We start from the raw sequence: 14,006 nt of genomic DNA, 5'->3' as shown, positions 1-14,006 counted from the left end.
GAAAATGGCTCAGTAGACTGTGACTCTTGTCTCTAGAGAGAGAAGGGTTACATGGAGGGTCACAGTGAGCCTCTGAGGCTAGCGAAATCCACCAGGAAATTCGGGACCCATGGAGACAGGTCACAGTCTCTTCTGTACCTTTAGTGCTGGTACTACAGATTACTTGCTGGTACCATCTGAGAGTGGATGTACTCGCTCAAAATGTTTGAGTCAATTTTCTGCCTTGGTACCAATGACAGTTTTTACAGAATCCCATCCAACTTCTGTTTGCATATCATTGTTACTGTGGGAATTTAAGTACCCAAGAGGAGATCTTGTTTTGAATGAACTGAAATCTCCCCTACTTTCTGGTACTGTCTAATCATCCACTCTGAGGTTGTCTAGGTCACTGACTCAGTGCTTCTCATCAAGGCCTACATCATCCATTTATAGTGAATACCTAGTCCTTCCTCTGGAACATGTTGACGATTCATCTGACTCGCAGATTTCTGTGCAGGGATTTCCATCTACTCTACCAGACCCCATTCTCCTGTCTATACTGACAGAAGTTCAGCTGGGGACAGGCCACCTTGACCATCAGCCGTTTGGGATGACCAATGATGGATGCAGCTTCCTTTTGCCTTATGGGCTCCCTCAGTGGCCTAAATGGGATCTCTGGGCTCTTTATCACAATTTTTTTTTTTCAGGACCCTGAATACCTCTCCTGCAAAGCATCAGGAGAGCCTCTCTCCTGACCTGTTGCTTCTTCCTCATCAACCTGGGCTATCAAAAGAGACCTTTGGAGAGCAGGAGGCAAGGGCAAATAAGTATTTCATCATCATGGCTGCAAGAGGCTGTCATACTTCCACCACCTTCTATGGCAGATGATTTTAAACAGTTTCAGGAGCTGATGAAGTACTTTGTAGATATGCTTCAGATTTCTTTAGAAAAAAATCCAGGACACTGATCACAAACTACTGGACATTTTTACTCGCTTCAGTATCTGCATGTGAGCCCCTTCCTGTGAATAACATCTTGTTTTGAGTCTACTAAGACATCTGGTAGCCTCATTCTATGACGACACCTACCTGTAATCATGTGGACAAGAAATATTACGTTCTGGCCAAAAATTCAAAATTTTTATTTTTATACCCCCTCTTCAGGCCGTTAATGAGAAGGGAGGATAATATCATACAAAGTCTACTCCCTACAACAAGGACCAGAAATAGTTATATCTTTTTGGTTGTAAGAGTTCTCTTTTTGGTAAATTTACAATTCAGGATCGCTAACAATCAAGAGTTGATATCAAAATAGGAGTACATCAGTTGAAATATGTTTAACAGCTTTATTGATCATTTCTCACAGGAACACCGCAAGCAATGTAAGGCCATAATTAGTGGGTCAAATTTTTGGCAAAAACATTGTTGAAACTGGTACTGCAGTCTGGTCCATTTCCACTGCATTTGTGATGTGACATGGATCTTGGCTCCAGTTGTCAAGATTCTTAGGAAAGTACAGAGTACTGGTGAGGATTTCCATTGATGGTCTCAAGCTGATCTGTGTCTGGTGATTTGCTCTCTTCATATTTCAAAAGATTTTAACCACTCTGAGATCACTTGGTACATACCTGCAAATAAAATAGTTGTAGCAAGTTGCAGACAGTTCAGATGTCATTCAGTTCATTTCTCCAGTTTCCATAGGCTTCATGAACCACCTGTAAAGATAGGTTTCAGAGTAACAGCCGTGTTAGTCTGTATTCGCAAAAAGAAAAGGAGTACTTGTGGCACCTTTGAGACTAACCAATTTATTTGAGCATAAGCTTTCGTGAGCTACAGCTCACTTCATCGGATTCATATTGTGGAAAGTATAGAAGATCTTTTTATACACACAAAGCATGGAAAAAATGGGTGTTTACCACTACAAAAGGTTTTTCTCTCCCCCCACCCCACTCTCCTCCTGGTAATAGCTTATCTAAAGTGATCACTCTCCTTACAATGTGTATGATAATCAAGGTGGGCCATTTCCAGCACAAATCCAGGGTTTAACAAGAACGTCTTGGGGGAGGGGAGGAAAAAAACAAGGGGAAATAGGTTACCTTGCATAATGACTTAGCCACTCCCAGTCTCTATTCAAGCTTAAGTTAATTGTATCCAATTTGTAAATGAATTCCAATTCAACAGTCTCTCGCTGGAGTCTGGTTTTAACGTTTTTTTTGTTGTAATATCGCAACTTCAATGTCTGTAATCGCGTGACCAGAGAGATTGAAGTGTTCTCCGACTGGTTTATGAATGTTATAATTCTTGACATCTGATTTGTGTCCATTTATTCTTTTACGTAGAGACTGTCCAGTTTGACCAACGCACATGGCAGAGGGGCATTGCTGGCACATGATGGCATATATCACATTGGTGGATGTGCAAGTGAATGAGCCTCTGATAGTGTGGCTGATGTTATTATGCCCTGTGATGGTGTCCCCTGAATAGATATGTGGGCACAGTTGGCAACGGGCTTTGTGGCAAGGATAGGTTCTTGGCCTCTCCTCTGCCCCAAGGTTATTCTCAAAGATCATGGTGGTGATAGTTGCTTATGTTCATCATTTAGGGCTAATTGTGTTCTTCACCTCGATGATTGCTTCTCAGGGGCTGATCTTATCAAGAGGAATGGTTGACAGTTCAAATGACCAACTTGTTGTTCCACGGATTAGGCCTCTAACTAAATCTTGAAGTTCTCTTTGACACCAGTACAGTGAACCGATTTCCATGGGGCTTCTTTGGCTTACCTACCTACTGACAGATTTCTCACCCTAAAGAATCTCATCTCAAGTATTCATCTCAGCCCTCAACACTGTAAGGAACTGTCACCAACTATTGGGGATTGTTCAGGATAGTCTATATACCAAACAAATGGAGTCTGTACAAGTGCGTGTCTGTACCCAGCTGGATTCTACAGTCAGTCAACTGGTGGAAGGATCTTTTCAAGGTCTGTGCCGGACTCCTATTTATTCAAGATCCCCCTATTCTTGTGATAGCATCAGATATTTCCCTTTTGGGATGGGGAGCATATGTAGAACCTCATGATCCAGGACAAATGGTCATCCCAAGAGTAGCTTTTCCACAAGACCCCTCTAGATTTGAGAGCAGTCAGAAATGCTTGCCTCCACTTCTTTCCTCTGATCAGAACCAAATCAGTCAGGTTCATGACAGACATGGCCTGCATGTTTGATATCAGTTGTAAGGGAAGGGCATGTTCCCGCTCACTCTGTGCCAAAGCAATAAAACTCTGAAATTAGTGAATAGCCCACAAAGTAGTCATCTCAGCATCTTGCCTTCCTGGTATTCAGAATATCATAGCCAATGACCTCAGCAGGCACTTCTCCCCAAATTACAAATGAGGACTCATTTAGTCTAGTTCCCAACAATATATTCCTAACTTTTGGGATAGACCTCTTTGGGATAGACCTGAGATAGACCTCTTTATGACTGCCACCAGCACAAGGTGCAAGAAATTTTGCTCAAGAGGGGGACTAGCCCTGTCAAGGTTCCTCCCCCACTCTGAACTCTAGGGTACAGATGTGGGGACCTGCATGAAAACCCTCCTAAGCTTATCTTTACCAGCTTAGGTCAAAAACTTCCCCAAGGTACAAAATATTACACCCGTTATCCTTGGACTGGCCGCTACCACCACCAAACTAATACTGGTTACTGGGGAAGAGCTGTTTGGACGCGTCCTTCCCCCCAAAATACTTCCCAAAACCCTGCACCCCACTTCCTGGACAAGGTTTGTTAAAAAGCCTCACCAATTTGCCTAGGTGACTACAGACCCAGACCCTTGGATCTTAAGAACAATGAACAATCCTCCCAACACTTGCACCCCCCCTTTCCTGGGAAATGTTGGATAAAAAGCCTCACCAATTTGCATAGGTGACCACAGACCCAAACCCTTGGATCTGAGAACAATGAAAAAGCATTCAGTGTTTTACAAGAAGACTTTTAATAAAAAATAGAAGTAAATAGAAATAAAGAAATCCCCCCTGTAAAATCAGGATGGTAGATATCTTACAGGGTAATTAGATTCAAAAACATAGAGAACCCCTCTAGGCAAAACCTTAAGTTACAAAAAAGATACACAGACAGAAATAGTTATTCTATTCAGCACAATTCTTTTCTCAGCCATTTAAAGAAATCATAATCTAACACATACCTAGCTAGATTACTTACTAAAAGTTCTAAGGCTCCATTCCTGTTCTGTCCCTGGCAAGCGCAGCATACAGACAGACCCAGACCCTTTGTTTCTCTCCCTCCTCCCAGCTTTTGAAAGTATCTCGTCTCCTCATTGGTCATTTTGGTCAGGTGCCAGCGAGGTTACCTTTAGCTTCTTAACCCTTTACAGGTGAGAGGAGCTTTCCCCTGGCCGGGAGGGATTTCAAAGGGGTTTACCCTTCCCTTTATATTTATGACAAGCCCCTTAATCACTCAGATGCCTTCCTCATCTTGTGGATGGGAGGCCTTCTTTATGCATATCAATTAACACCACTACTCTTTGAAAGTACTGAACAAAATCAAAACAACGCCAGGATCATTTTATTTGTACTGAACTGATAGACAAGTTTGGTCTCCTTACCTCATTTGATATGCCTATTATTCACCGATGACACTTCTAACCAGCTGCCATCTGCTCTCTCAGCATTCTGGAGAGATGCGTCACCCCAGTCTGGAAGTTCTGGTGTGGTTCCTAGATGGTTCTCGGGGATAGAGACTTCTTGTGCAGCAAAGGTGCATCATATATTAAACACTTATTTTCTGAACTGGAAGAGATTTCACTACTGGTGCACCCTTTGACAAGTCTCTCCATTCACTTTTCTTTTCCAACAGTCCTTGACTACTTGTTGTAATGAAAGACCTCAGGTCTCTCTGACTTCTATTAAGGTTCGTTTGGTGGCTATTACAGCCTTCCACTTGTCTGTGGAGGGTTTTTTGATCTTTGCTTATCCCCCAACTTCAACATTTCTCGGAGAACCAAGGAGTCTTTTTTTCCTCGGATTAGAAACCTACTCTAGTATGGGACTTTGAACCAGGTCACTGCCTTACAAAACACCTCTTTGAGCCATTAGCTACATGTTTTGTTGCTTCATTTGTCCATGAAAACAGCTTTCTTGGTAGCCATTACTACAGCCTGAAGGAGTGGAGAACAGGGAGCTTTAATGGCAGACCCTCCTTTTATGGTGTTTTTTCAAGGAAAAGGTATTGTTACAATCACATCCCAAGTTTCTACTTAAGTTGTCGCCTCAATTTCATGTTAACCTAAGAGATGAATGGATTTTTTTCCCCACAAACTGCATCAAACTAGATAGGAAGCTGCCTTCCATACCTGAGATGTCAGAAGGCTAATAGCCTTCTATCTGGATAGAGCCAAACCATTTCAAAAGTCTTCTAGACTTTGTTTCAATTGCAGACCTATCCAAGGGATCTGCCATCTCCACCTAGATGGATCCTGGAGGGTATTATTGCAAGTTATGATTTTGCTGATCTTCAATCTCCTAAAGTAATAGCTTCTTCTGCAAGGTCAGTCTTAATTTTTTGGCATTATTCAAAGATGTTTCAGGTACTGAAATTTCTAGAGCTGCAGCATGGACCTCTCTATATTCTCCAACTGTTATGCTCTGGTTCATGCCTCAAGATCAGATGTTGCAGTTGTCAATGCAGTTTGTTCTTCAGTATTGGAATCTGTTCTCAAAGTTCCCCTGAAGAGAAGCACCCAGAGGGACGCTATTCAGGAAAGGAGAGATTACTTATGTGCAAGTAACTGGAGTTCTTCAAGGTTTGTCAATATGCGTGCTCCACTACCTGCCCTCTTTCCCCTCTGCTTTGGAGTTTTCTTTGGGACGCTGTGGTAGAGAAGGAACTGAGTGCATTCACACGCAACCCTATATATCCTTGCTGCACAGCATCTGGGTGTGTAGGGAACATGCACACGTTGAACTGGCACTGCTTCCAAAAGTCTCCAGTCAAAAGTGGAGGGGCACATGCGCATCTGAAATAGGAGTGGGACGCCTCTGGGAAAAACTCCAGTTACTGTATAATGTGAATAATCTCTCCATCTCTTTGGTATGAAGCCTGGAAGTATGCCATTGTCCTGTAAATAGCCTCTTAGTGTATGTTAGCTTTCCTGCTTGTTTTTCCCTCACAGTCCCTTATTTACATAATAAATCCTGACCAATATATTAATCACACAGGAAAGTCTTACAACCCAATTTACAATAGTTTCTCCTCACTGACCAGGTCACATACAGTGTTCATAAAACTATTATATCTCAGTATTCTTAAATTACTACATAGTAATTCTCCTTTCTAAGAGGTAAATAAATAAATTGCTCTTTTATGTTAATAGAGATTTTAACAGCAATAAATGTCTCGATTTGAGGGGGGTCGTAGGTTGAACATTTCCCCTTCTGACTAACTTTAGGACTCTAAGTCTGAGTCTTAAAATGATTAGTTTACTACAGCTAGAATAGTTACTCTGTAATAATACTGGTGCACATCATCTCAAAGTTCTGTTTCTAGTACAAACTGGAGCAGCCTTGTGTGATATGTATTTTAAGCTTTAGTGCTGAGTTTGCACAAAGCCTATTTTATTTTCTTATGAAGAACCTTGTCTTCACATAGCGATGGATTCTAGTACATTGTCTATTGTAGGCCTGCAATAGAAAATAATCTTTCTATTGTAAAGATGAACTAGTGAGTCTTTGGCCTGGCTGCCAAAATGTTACATGAACTGGATTAACTGAAAGTGTAGTATACAGAATTGGAAGCCAGTTTTTACATGCACGTTAATTGGATGGGACTTAATTGCAGTTAGTTATTTCTGCTTGTATGATGGTATCTAATAAAGTTGTTCCCCCAAAATGGCAAGGTTTGATATAAAATGTTCAGTTTTATTTGTTTAATTAAAGTTGTATTTGACTGGTAAAATTAGATTGAATATGAGCAGTTAATGTTACTACTAGTGGTGGGAAGAGGAGAGAAACAGAAGCAGTATTTGGAGGAGAAATTTTGAAAGATGGTGGTGAAGTTAAAAGAACGTTAAGCATTGTAATTTATGATGTAAATCAAATACTTCAGCTTAGCTGTGCACTTTTATAAGTGGTTTTTTATAAAAAATCAAACAGATGAAATTTCACTCTTAGTATAGCAAAGTGACACACCTGCCATCTTACCTCCAGATCCTTTAATTGCATTTTTCTATTCTGTTCCTCTCTGTATCTTTTTCATAGTTTTTTTGCCCTCCTTAGGTGCTCGTAGGTCTCTTCTTTATATATTGGTACATTCTTCTGAAAGTTGCCAGCGTGGATTTTTTTCAGGTTGATATGGTGATATCAGCAATGAAGATTCCTATTTTGGTTCTTTAAGTTAGTGTTAACCAGTTTTCTTCATAAATATATTTTTGTGATCTCATTTCTGTTCCAAGTTTGCACTTGGTTGTCTTGAAGTCTCTAAAGTGGGTTGCTGTTACACATTCCTGGTAGATCCAGTTGCCAACGCTTCTTTTGTTTCATTATATTTAAGATAGAAAGCTAATACAATGAGGTGACTTGATTCTTGACACCCCTTCTTTTTCTAGAGATTTCCCATGTTGATATTTAGTCTCAGTCCACTTAAAGTATTTTTAGTTATAAAATTATCACTTCTGAATAATAATAATATAATAATACTTCAGTGTAGACCTGTGCTGATTTTCTTGATCTTCCTGTGAAGTTTTTAAGTAGTTTTTGAGGAACTTTGTTTAATTACCTTTCTTTATCGCCTGTTGGTGTCAACGCCACAAATATTTTTGTCATATTATACACTGAAGTTCAGAGCTACATCCTGCAGATCACAATCCAAGAAGATTTTGCCTGTATTGAGACTAAATCAATAAAAGTTGATTGCTTCTGTTGGTTTTTGTGGTGACGTAAGTGATTTATTTAGCATACTAAGCCTTTTTCTATTGAGGAAGATGGTATATTTAATCTAAACTTTGGGAAAAACTGAAAAAAAGTTGACTATGCTGAACAAAAACTGTATTTTTATTAAATGGTTTCTGATAAATATCAGGACTCAGTCTTTCCATTTACAAATATGTCATCAGATTGAATTTAATACTAAGTCCGTGAACAGGGTGGATTTTTATTTAAATCATGATTTAAATCTCTAGTCAGGAAGACTTGATTAATCATGGATTTCTACATAAAAGTGTATTCTCGTTGGTTGTTATAACCTTAATACATCTTCACAACTCAGATATATGTAGGTTCATTTTTAGAAGGTACACACTATACATTTTTAAAGTGATTGATTTATTTTGAAAACTTTTCAGATTAGTTTTACAGCTATATCAGAAAATGAATAATTGTTCGGTTATTTCATTTACCAATGGTAATTGAAGCAGATATTTATGAAGTCATTGAGAGGTGAACTATCTCCAATTCAACAGGTTAATCATTAATATTTGGCAGTATTTTGCAATTTCAGCAACATTAGCCTTTATTTCTGGAACTCTGAAGTCTTCGGCAAGGAGGTGCATCAGTTGAGCACTGCAACCGTATGGTATTAGCTTGGCATTCTCCACTCCCTTCTAAATAATTTTTTCTCATCTGGGATACTTTTGCAGCAATGTGTGTGACCAAGCTGTGTACTAGACATTTTAATTTTTTTTCACATTTTGTTAGCTTTTACTGCTACTTCTTGTAAGTATTTTGCTTTGTGTGCATTTCCTGATGTATCAATTGTTTCTGTAAGGAAGACGTTCCCTTTTTCTGTTGTCACACAAGCACATACAACAGGATCATTGTGGACATTGCTCCACCCATCAAGACTCTGGTTTACAATTTTACCCTCTAGACCTTTTGCACACTGCTCAATTTCTCTTTCATATACTTTATCCAGCAGTTTGCCTGCAACATCTGCTCTGTTGGGTGGACTGTATCCTGATCTTAATGACTGAACCATGCTAATGAAGTGTGAGTTCTCAATCATACAGAAAGGAGAGTTTGTTGCATAAACAAACTAGGCAATTTTTTTCATTAATTACCTCTTTTTGTAATCTGCTGGTTCTTATCACAAACTCATCTATGGTTCAGTAGCACCTTAAAGACTAACAGATTTATTTGGGCATAAGATTTTGTGGGTAAAAAACCTACTTCAGATGCATGGAGTGAAAATTACAGATGTAGGCATTATTATACTGACACATGAAGAGAAGGGAGTTACCTTAGAAGTGGAGAACCAGTGTTGACAGGGCCAATTCAATCAGGGTGGGTGTAGTCCACTCCCAATAATTGACCAGGAGAGGGAAAGTTGCTTTTGTAGTGAGGCAGCCATTCCCAGTCCCTATTCAAGCCCACATTAATGGTGTTAAATTTGCAAATGAATTTTAGTTCTGCAGTTTCTCTTTGTAGTCTGGTTTTGAAGTTTTTTTTTTTTTTTTTTTGTTCAAGTATGGCTAATTTTAAATCTGTTACAGAATGTCCAGGGAGTTTGAAGTATTCTCCTTCTGGCTTTTGTATGTGACCATTCCTGATATCTGATTCTTTTACATAGAGACTTTCCGGTTTGGCCAATGTACATGGCAGAGGGGCATTGCTGGCACATGATGGCATATATCACATTAGTAGATGTGCAGGTGAATTAGCCCCTGATGGTGTGGCTCATGTGGTTGGGTCCTCTGATGGCGTTGCTAGAGTAGATATGGGGACAGAGTAGGCAATGAGGTTTGCTATAGGGATTGGTTACTGGGTTAGTGTTTCTGTGGTGTGTAGTTGCCGGTGAGTATTTGCTTCAGGTTGAGGGGCTGTCTGTAACTGAGGACTGGCCTGCCTCCCAAGGTTTGTGAGAGTGAGTGATCGTTATCCAGGATAGGCTGTAGATCGTAGATGTGCTAGAGAGGTTTTAGCTGGGGGCTGTATTTGATGGCCAGTGGTGGTCTGTTTTCCTTGTTGGGCCTATCCTGTTTTGTTGACTTCTGGGAACTTGTCTCGCTCTGTCAGTCTGTTTCCTCACTTCCCAGGTGGGTATTGTAGTTTTAAGAATGCTTGATAAAGATCTTGTAGGTGTTTCTCTGTCTGAGGGATTGGAGCAAATTCGGTTGTATCTTAGCACTTGGCTGTAGACCTTGGATTGCGTGATGTGTCCTGGATGGAAGCTGGAGGCATGTAGGTAAGTATAGTGGTCAGTAGGTTTCTGGTATAGGGTAGTGTTTATATGACTATCACTTATTTGCACTGTTGTGTCTAAGAAGTGGATCTCTTGTGTGGACTGGTCCAGGCTGAGATTGATGGTGGGATGGAAATTGTTGAAATCATGGTGGAATTCTTCAAGGGCCGCCTCTTCGTGGGGCCATATGATGAAGATGTCATCAATGTAGTGCAAGTAGAGGAGGGGCGCTAGAGGATGAGAGCTGAGGAAGCGTTGTTCTAAGTCAGCCATTAAAATGTTGACATACTGTGGGGCCGTGTGGGTACCCATAGCAGTGCCACTGACTTGAAGGTATAAGTTGTCCCCAAATCTGAAATGGCTGTGGGTGAAGACAAAGTCACAAAGCTCAGCCACCAGGTGTGCCGTGGTCTCATCAGGAATATTGTTCCTGACAGCTTGTAGTCCATCCTCGTGTGGAATATTGGTGTAAAGAGCTTCTACATCCATGGTGGTCAGGATGGTGTTTTCAGGAAGATCACCAATGCATTGTAGTGTCCTCAGGAAGTTGGTGGTGTCTCGAAGATAGCTAGGAGTGCTGATAGCGTAGGGTCTGAGGAGAGAATCCAAATAGTCAGATAATCCTGCTGGAAGAGTGCCAATGCCTGAGATGATGGGGCGTCCAGTGTTTCCAGGTTTATGGATCTTGGGTAGTAGATAGAATACCCCTGGTTGGGGATCTTTCCCTCTCCTGGTATTGACACCTCCTCATCAATTGTTGGAAGTGGACTACATCCACCCTGATTGAATTGGCCTCATCAATACTGGTTCTCCAGTTGTAAGGTAATTCCCTTCTCTTCATGTGTCCGTATAATAATGCCTGCATCTTAGTCTTTAAGGTGCCACTGGACTCCTCATTGTTTTTGTGGATACGGACTAATATGGCTACCCCCTGATACTAATCTATGGCTGTTTCTGGATGATGAAGATTTTTTTTTTTTCTTGCTACAGGTGATATACTGTGTCTGTGTGACATACATGTTATGACTGAAATACTGTCATTGGCAGATAACTCTGAAACTATAGAAAATGATGGTGATCTTGAAGGTGGATAGTCTTCAGAATCCTGTATGTTGAGGATGGATTCTCCTAAACAAAATAAGTCAATGCAGTTTAATTATTACCATACTGCTCATAAGTAATTAGTATTACTCATTACATTCATTGACAGTCTGTACTACTTAAAGGTGAAATTGTAAAAGGAATTTTCCTATTTCAGCTATTTTTTTATCACAACTGCATCTAAAATGATGTTACCATAGAGTAACAACTATATTTTTTGCTCAAAGATGAGAATTTAAGAATAGTCCAGGAGGAAGACAGGCAGTCCTTACGAAAGAAGTATGAAATAAAAGTTTTACCAACCTGAAGATCCTGCATGTTCGGACATGTTCCTTTCATCCTCTTCAATGCAGCTTCCTCCTGAGAAGGAACACTTCTCATGATGTTTCATTCGGGCAACCAGGCCTTGCATTTCTTTGTTGCACTGTTTGCATTTTGCACGCATGCCTGTCTTACCCACAGGTAGAGGAACTTCATTAAAATATTCCCAAATTGGGTCTCTCTTATGGCCTGCTGCCATTATAGGTTTTCCCTTCTAGTGAGAGAATGGTATGATAGATCTCAAATCCATGAAGGCTACACTCAAAGACCTCAAGACTTCTGGAATATGCTGCTCAAACAGATTCACTTTTGTTTCTATTGCCTGTCCCTCCCTTCTCAAATTTATCTCCAGACTTCTCCTTGTCCAGAACTATTCTGCCCCCAACAATTTTCTGTTCATTGAACTTTTTGAAACTTTGTACTTTTAGAGAAAGGGAAGGGATTGACTCTATGTACACAAATTTGCAAAGGGACAATAGGGTTGAGGTCTGTTATTTCTGACCTCTGTATATTATTTATTTATTTAAAACATTTTTGCTGTTAACAAGCATGTTATCTCTGGAGACACAAATCCACAGTTTGAGAACTGCAAAAACTAAGCATCTCTGATGGTATCTTATAGACTGAGCACTGAGTCCTATTGGGTAGATAGAAAGATGAACCTAAATCTATAAGAAGCCCCTAGAACCTCATAAGGTTAGGTCCCTAATCCATGACCTACTGGAACTTGTTTACAAAACTTTTCCTATAAATTATATGAATATATTGTCTCATACTATAGAATTAGAATTTATAACCCCTATTCTATGATGAGATATCTTTGAGCTATACTGTAGCTTTATCTTTATCAAAAAAATCCAATTTAAATAAAAAATCTGATTTTTATTCATTCATTTATTTATTTTAAATCATTGATTTTTATCCATCCAGTCCCTGGACTCTTATGACCTGAACAAAATATATTTCTGATACTCTGCAAATTAGATGTTCCATGTCTTCTGAAGGATACTGGACCTAAATTCTGCAGCAAGGCTCACTGATATCTGTGGTATCTTGTTAAGGTTATCTAATTCAGTTAAAACAAAACACAGTTGTGCCTCAGAGTTGAAGTAACCAGCTAGCTTATTTAAAAAAAAAAAAAAGTAAAATTAGAGAATTTTTGTAGAGGCGACAAGACCCAGACAGTTTGGAAGGGAGTTGGCACTCTATTTAAAATTTAGGTTACACTAAATTTACACTACCAATAATCGTTGGAGTAGTGGGGAAGTAGGCAGTTTTGGTTTGGAAGAGAGAGACAAAACAAATGCACAGAAGAAAACATTTGCGACAGCGAGCCTAAAAGGTAAGTTGATGTGGACACAGTGGCAAAATACAGACAAACATATGCATGGAATTCAGTAGCAGGACCCATCTTTTATTATCTTTAATAAAAGGGTGGGAGTGCTATTTGCCCCGTCACCCATACTTGCCTATACCAGGCATTTAATTGATTCCAATGCGGGGATTACTGGGCTCCTTACTGTGTAACCCATAACTGGAGCCAGGGTTTCTTACCATCTAACCTATAACATTGGGTAGGTTCTCTAGGACTCTGCTCTCTGAGTCCTAGCACACTCATTCCCCCAGCCCCCCCAGCAGGTGGGACAGAGGATGCAGCAGGCTGGGGACCTTGGCCACATAGACTTCCCTGCCAAGGCCCAACACCAAAATCCAGGATCTTTACCTCTGGGAACTGTACACTGTGTTCTCTTAACTGCACTGGAAACTGACCACCGGGGGGGGGCAAGCAACTAGCTTGCTCACTCCCCACCCAACCACGCTGCCTGGTATCACAACACCTGCCCAGTCTGTGCCCACACATGTTTTAGTCATATGCCAGCATCTTCAGCTGACAAATATTCACAATCATTCCTTTCAGAGTAGCAGCCATGTTAGCCTGTATTCGCAAAAAGAAAAGGAGTACTGGTGGCACCTTAGAGACTAACCAATTTATTTGAGCATTAAATAAATGGGTTAGTCTCTAAGGTGCCACTAGTATTCCTTTTCTTTTTACAATCATTCCTGAAATCTTCTGGTCAATTGTAATGGATGCCCCTGTGCTGATCACTAAACCCCCTTTCTCCATGAATATCTTGGTGACAACCCCATTTACTTTTTTTTCTAGTCTTGTGCACATGGGCTGGGTCTGCTCCCAGCCCTTGTCTGTAAGTAAGTGCAGAAATGGCGTGAGTTGATCCTACTGCATGCCTCTTCTGGATGCCAACATCTTTGCCCCTGAAGCCTAGCCGAGATCTGGCTGCCCTCTTATGGGCCTAATGCCCTACAGAGTTCCTGCAAATCCAAACATTTGTGCACATTGTGTGTAGCTTCTGGCAGACTAGCAGAGTTTTTCTTTTGCTGTTCCCTCCCATCTTTTCC

General features: G+C 40.4%; 1 protein-coding gene across 7 annotated transcripts in view; it reads left to right on the top strand.

Annotated features, from left to right (window-relative positions):
- The window catches only part of PHF14 (PHD finger protein 14), a 301,795-nt gene that overhangs the window by 30,555 nt on the left and 257,234 nt on the right, over positions 1 to 14,006 (top strand). The gene's annotated exons all lie outside the window — the stretch shown is intronic.

The sequence above is a fragment of the Lepidochelys kempii genome, chromosome 2 (genome assembly GCF_965140285.1).
Source record: "Lepidochelys kempii isolate rLepKem1 chromosome 2, rLepKem1.hap1, whole genome shotgun sequence".
Lineage (NCBI taxonomy): Eukaryota > Metazoa > Chordata > Testudines > Cheloniidae > Lepidochelys > Lepidochelys kempii.
The sequence above is the reverse complement of the archived record's forward strand: the minus strand, read 5'-3'. Positions and strand labels throughout refer to the sequence as shown.